This window comes from Desmodus rotundus, chromosome 8, assembly GCF_022682495.2.
Source record: "Desmodus rotundus isolate HL8 chromosome 8, HLdesRot8A.1, whole genome shotgun sequence".
In the NCBI taxonomy this organism is placed as follows: domain Eukaryota; kingdom Metazoa; phylum Chordata; class Mammalia; order Chiroptera; family Phyllostomidae; genus Desmodus; species Desmodus rotundus.
Genome location: NC_071394.1, coordinates 48,135,109 through 48,141,677, shown reverse-complemented (window position 1 = coordinate 48,141,677; position 6,569 = coordinate 48,135,109).

The following is a 6,569-nucleotide window of genomic DNA, read 5'->3' as shown; positions in this document are numbered from 1 at the left end:
CTCTCTCCTTGGACCTCACGGTACCCCTTCTAAAGGCTGCCTTGGGACCTGCAAGCTGGGAGGGTCCTGCCTGTACTTCCAGGGCTGCTCCAGCTGGAGCCTCAGCAAGCACTCCTTGCAAGCCAGTGTAGATACCTGGTTATTCATCATCTTGTCCCGTCCCATTTCCCTCCTAAGATATTCAAAGTAAACATTTTTCTAACCCGATTTCCAGAACTGTTTAAAAGGCAGTAAGTGGGTAGGCAAACAGTCTCCCTGCCTCCTAACCCACCCCCAGCACACACAGGCACACAGGCCTTGCATTGCTAACTCCAAGTCATACAGGCTTGGACTCTGGTTCCCATTTCTTTGCCAAGATTCAGATTCTGAGCAAACGAAAAAGGTTGAGCCAAAACAAATCAAGTGATACCACAGGCACATTGTGAGGTGCAGAGCTAGCATTTTTGATAGAGTATTATTAAGCCTGTAACAAACATCACACAGGGAATGAGCCTCCAGATTATGACAAAAATAAATCTTCTGGACTTTGAAAGTTTTCCTTAAAAAGAAATATTTTGGTTCCATTGCTTGTGTAAGAGGGAGAAAGCCTGTTGTCCTTGACACAGGAAGTAGATAACACTTGTCAGTAGAATTTAAGCCACCTGCTTGGGGCGCCGTGGGGAATGAAGCCTGCAGCTGGCCACACACTCTCCCGCTGTGGACCACACCTTCGGGCTAGAGAGTAGTTTCAGATCAGGTAAAATCCTTTATATTCAGCATTGAAGACCGCAGATACATAAATCATCGCAGGCTGTGAAATTTCCCCCAAAGAATGAAGAAAGGTTATACTCCCACCTTCAGAATATCACAGTTTGGAATTTTATAAGTTTAACTGTCAACACAGAGTCCTCATTTCCCATATTAAAAATGTAGTAAAACACAAGTCCTAGTACACTGTGTCTGTTCTTCAGAACACAAAACAGTCCAGAACCTTCACCCACAGACTCATGTATAAAAGATCACATGAAATGCCAAAAGTAACAGTTTCCATTGGATTTATCTACTTTGCTACAAGGCTGCTCTATGTTATTCTTAAGAAAACCCTTCCTACTTGAACAAATATTAACACTTAACAGATTTTTACCATAAGCATTTTTATATTATTTAAAAATTTTTAATGCATTCTAAAACCTGAATGAGTCAAACAGGGCTGGCCTGGGACTCTACCGCTTACATGAATTTTTGCCGTGAAAAGACTAAGATAAACTGGGTGGTCCAATCCCAACTTTTCTGGAATTGAGGAAAACAGCAAATAGCGAATTTGCTACAGATACCTGAAACTAGCAAGAAAGTTGAAAGTGGAGGGAAATGAACTTAGAGCCAAGATTATATGGGCCATGTCAGTGGGAACAGAAGAGGAAGAGAAGAGACAGGAATTAGTTGTAGTGCTTTCTTGTGACCACAATTCATTTGTCCCTTTCTCTTCACGTGTATACCAAAAACTACTCACCTCATTATTAATATATAAAATAAAATCATTTCATTACGACTCTTGTTATTGCAAAAGGATACTGCGAATATGAAATCACCTTCTAAATATAAAAGTGGATGCATGAGAACACATGTCTGAAACATAAGGAAAGCAATTCAACTGCAAAATAAGAAGTCTTCTCTTCCCACGCCTTTGTGTGAATTCTTTGTGTAAATGTGTGCCACATGTCAGGGTGTTTACAGAGAAAAGGATTTTGCTTTCTGAATCACACATGTGGTAGACATGCCAACTCTGATGGAAAGAAAAATCAAGAAAGAGCTCTCCCAGTAATGCCTGTGTTCATGAATAAGGGCCACCGAGAGCCACCAGTCAGAGCCAGATGTGGCTCAGGAAATGTCAAGAAAATACCTGACTTGCAGCTCCAGTGAGTCACAATCCCTCTGAAGCAGAGGAATACCTGTGCCAAAGCATGAATGAGCTTCCTAGAAACTGGAAGGAAAATGAAGGAGAATACAGAATGTAAATGAAATACTCAATGGCTGTGCAAACTTTCCCTTTGTCCATGTAGTCTTTGGCTTATATCCACACTAGTGCACACACACACATAAACACACATCATACTCACAGCCAGACATAGTCCCTAGAATGCCAGAGGGTCTTTCGGGTGCCAGAATACCCATAAAAGTTCTCCCTTTTTATTTTATCACAAAGGGTTTATGGAGCAAGGTGATTAATGGTGGGCCTGAAGGGATAGCAGAAGGGAAACTGGATGAATTCGCATCTGTCCCACTGTTCTCTGCTTGTCACATCTTTGAAGAAGAGGTGCCTGCACTTACCAAGACTAAGTGCTATGCCTGTGCCAAGCATGTCTCTCCCTGACAGCAGGGGCTTTGCTCCATCGGCCACATTCTTTTGTGGTTAATCTTCAAACTCTCATTCACCATCAAATTCTCTCCTCCACACAGAAATGTTAATTAACAATTATAATCTTAATAATAAAAATCACTAATTGAACATTTATTATTTGCCAGAGTTTCAACTCTGCACCATGCATGCATTTTTCTCAATAAGTAAATTTTTCTCTTCAAGTAAATTCTATTTAATGCTCATTTTAGAAATGTGGAAACTATGGCTTAGGGTTATATGATATGTGCAAAATCAAACACAGCTCATTCATGTTGCACAGGATCCAAGCAGCCTGACTCTTTAACGCCATGCTCGAGATTACCATTAAGAACTTCCCATTTCAAAACAAAATCCACACTTCCCTGACTAGGCATAGTTTTCCATCATTTCCCCATCCTTACCTTTTTCATAGAGAAGTGGCTACTCTCAGCAGATCTGGTCTACTATTGGGGTCTGTGGCCTGACCTCTCCTCCTGTACACAGACTACCCTGCTTTCTTCATCCCTTGGAGGTCCTTCCATGTTTCCTTGTCTCCTCCCTCAGACTGTCTCTCACTGTTCCCTCAGTGTGGGGCCCTCACCCCTTGACAAGCAGAAAGGAAGGATCCCAAACAGTGCCCCAACAAGCAGGCATGCTACCCTAAGAGACATGCCATTGATCGATATAAGGACTCTAAAAACTGCTTCTTTTTGTGTGTGTGGCTATACTTCTGGAATATCATGCTTAAAAATAATAATAAAATTAAAACAATGCCTCTTGGATCAGACAGGTTTGTTTGTTTATTTCCCTCTAACAGCCTGTTCTGATGTTGGTTGAAATAGAGGTTTTTGAAACCAAAAGACCCAAAGGAAATGTGATCATTAAGGCCCTAATGTGTCCCTGTCAGCTTTTCTTGTCTCTAAGAAAATAAGCAGATGACTTTCTGTCCTGACACAAGTTCAATAATTATTTCCACATAAACATGTAAAGTAGTCCTTGCTGGTCCTTCTACTCGATGCCCAAGGCCCAGCCTCAGAGGCCAGGACACAGGCCGTGCCTACCTGAGAAGCCCTCAGGGGAAGACAACAGCCAGCATCCCCAGCCCTCTCCCCAAGGTCCGTGGGGTGTACACATATTGACATCTAGAAAGTCCTACACCTGTGAATGAATGGTAGGGAGGAGACCCCATGTGGGAAGTGTGTGAGCCAGTGAGCTGGATTTTTGTCTTTGCTAAGCCCAGCACATGCCTGGAAAACCTTCAAAGAAGGAAAAGGGCTCATCAGTTCACTTTCCTTTACAAACTAACAGAGGAACCTTGAATCCTAAAATCTATCTCTTATGTTCAAAAAACCCTGTGCTTTGGTTGCTTGTGAAGATCCGTTTCACATGTTATGCATAGCAATAAACTACAAAGGGACGTGACATTGTGTGGCCTCTGCAAATGGGAGTGCTCTCTGGGCCTTAATTTTCTTATCTAGGAATGAGGAGGTTACAGAAGATTCTTTCAGCTTTATTCCAGTTCAAAATATCAGTGACTACCCAGAGCTACCTAAAATGCTATCACGGCTCCCCGGAGCCAACTTCTCTGTCTCCACAGTACTCTGGCCTGGTGGGATTATGAACAGAACCACTTGAGTTTGCAGTGCTGGACATTCCACCCAGTGCCCAGTTGGACACTGAAGGATCCCAGAGCCATAAGAAATCCAGCTGACATTTCCCAGGGAGATAAGCGAGGGGGGAAGCTTCTTAAAGCCTTCCAAGTGCAGGACATGCAGACACAGTTTCGCCACATTGTAGAATGTTCCCAATCACTTAAAAGATAAAAACATGAAAATCTTGAAAAGTCTGAATTCCTGCTTAACTTTATCAAGATGGATAACTTCAATACAAAGAGGTAGTTGAGCCACTTCAGAAAGGATGTTGCTGTCTCTTAAACCCAAGTGGTGTCTAAGTTTTTTCTTTGGGTTGCTGTCTGCAGCAATGATGTAGCAAGTCTCTATCTTAAAAAGGCACATTTGATAGCAGTTAACCCACAAAGAGCCCCCTCATCACAGCCACTGCTTCCATTGGAATCAAAAGCACTGTGTTTAGGCAATAGTTGTCTAATTATTGAAGTTTTAAAATGAAGACTGTTCTTTAATTCCCTGTAATCCACAAACCCCCACTACTGAAAATCCTCCCACTCCTACTACTGAAAGCTCATAACCAAAGAGGATGTTAACCTTTATTTTTTCTTCCCATCTACAGGCAGGGAAGAACTGGCTCTTTAGGGTAGTGTGCTTTAAGAGAAGAAAGCCTGGGTTCACAGCCCGATGATCTACATTACAGTAAATATATAAACCCTTCATTATAAAGGCTAAAACCATTTGTGAGACATTAACACAATATCTTAACAAGGTATCCCTTATGAAAAAAATATTTTTCTGGGCTGGAATTGTGCAGGCGTAATCATCTTGAGAAGTTTCAAATTGTTCTTAAAAACCTGGCTGTTGAGCCATGATATGGGTGAACTTCTCAGCCTACATGTAGATGGGTCATTTGCTGGTGAGACATGGCATAGAGTGGAGACGTGGGGGGGGGACCTACAACAGAAATGTCTGATTCTTAACAACTGTTCTTGAAAAAAAATATGTGGGGCATCAGAAACCCTAAAACTGCCAGAAGGTGTTATCCAAGTATCATCATCACCTTTGCAGCTAGCATTTATTGAACACTTATGGACTAGATCCTATGCTGTTTTATATGTATTGTCTCATTTAATTCCCACAAAAATCCCACGAGGCAAGTTCTTTGATTATTCCTTGTTTAAAGATAAAGAAACTGAGTCTCAGAGTTGAGGAAACTCCCCAAATTTGCAAACTCAAGATTTTAACTGCTCTGCTCTCTACATCCTTCCCTGTACCTACTGTATATGTCAACTCCAGGGAGCACAGGTCCCAGGGGACATGCTTTACGTTTGAAAGCAACATGCCTTCTTTGAATGCAGGTGAGAGAAACAAAGTTCAAACTAGCGTAAACAACAGGGATGACCACCTGGCTCTCACCAGGGGGTGTCAAAGATGGCTCCACACTGCCATAATCCTTATAATTAGCCATGCCAACAGTTGGAGCAGATTCCTGTGGCAGACATACACTGGCCACATTTAGGCTTTATGCCCATCCCTGAACTAAATATTGTCACAAGGTAGATGGACGGGCAGTGGTGATAGGAGAGGTCAAAGTTTGTAACCTACCTAAATCAAGAGTGTCTCCAAAGGGACTGAGGTGTAGGAAGTTTGGCTCCCCATATGAATATTGGAGGGCTGTTATCCAAAGGTAGGTCAGAAACGATAGGCAGTAAAAAAGCAAATATTCAAAACAGTAGTCTCAGTGTTAGTAAAACCAATGTTTTAGATTTCCAAGAATGCCCAGGATTCTAGGACTTTTAACAAAATGCCATGCTTTTTTACTTTTAACTACTTTTTAATATCTTTGAACCTTTACCTCATCAAGAATTTCAAATATAATTATATAGTTATTACAAATGGTAACCATGTTTTATATAATGATGAAATTAAAGTTATCTTAAAGAATGATCAGCACACACAGCTGACTGTTGCTCCAAGTGGAAGTATTTAAGAATCAGTAAAATATACAAGTAAGTTCTCTGTATACAATGTAGATTCTCAATAAATGCTAGTGTCTGACTTATATGTTGAAAATACAAGATCTACACCTTTTTCCATTCACTGAATCATAACTTCTTGCTAATTTTTCATGAGTAAGTCAGTTTGTATTTACAAGTTAGAAATAATGATTGTGAAGTTCAATTACATCAGTATTTAACTTTTATGACCTTAAAAATAATAGCATGCTGGATCATTCCCACATTAAGACTCAGAACCCTATTCTGCAATTCTGTTATGCTACATTCATTGCATGCCTATGATGTGTATGTGGCAGGTGTTAGGGATAAAAAAATAAATACAACCCCGTTCCTGTTATCAGGAAAGACAAACATATTCACATACCTTTTGTCATAAGTGCTATGATAAAGGTAAGCAAACATACTATGGCAACTAGGTTGGAGTTTGCTTAACTCAATCTTGAATTATGAGGGGTTCAAGCAAAAAAAAAAAGTGTAGGAGTGTGTTCAAGAAGAGGGAATATTGAGATTCAAAGATGGCTTCAGAATAGCTAGAAGCTGCACCCACTTGCTCCCAGCCCAAAACCA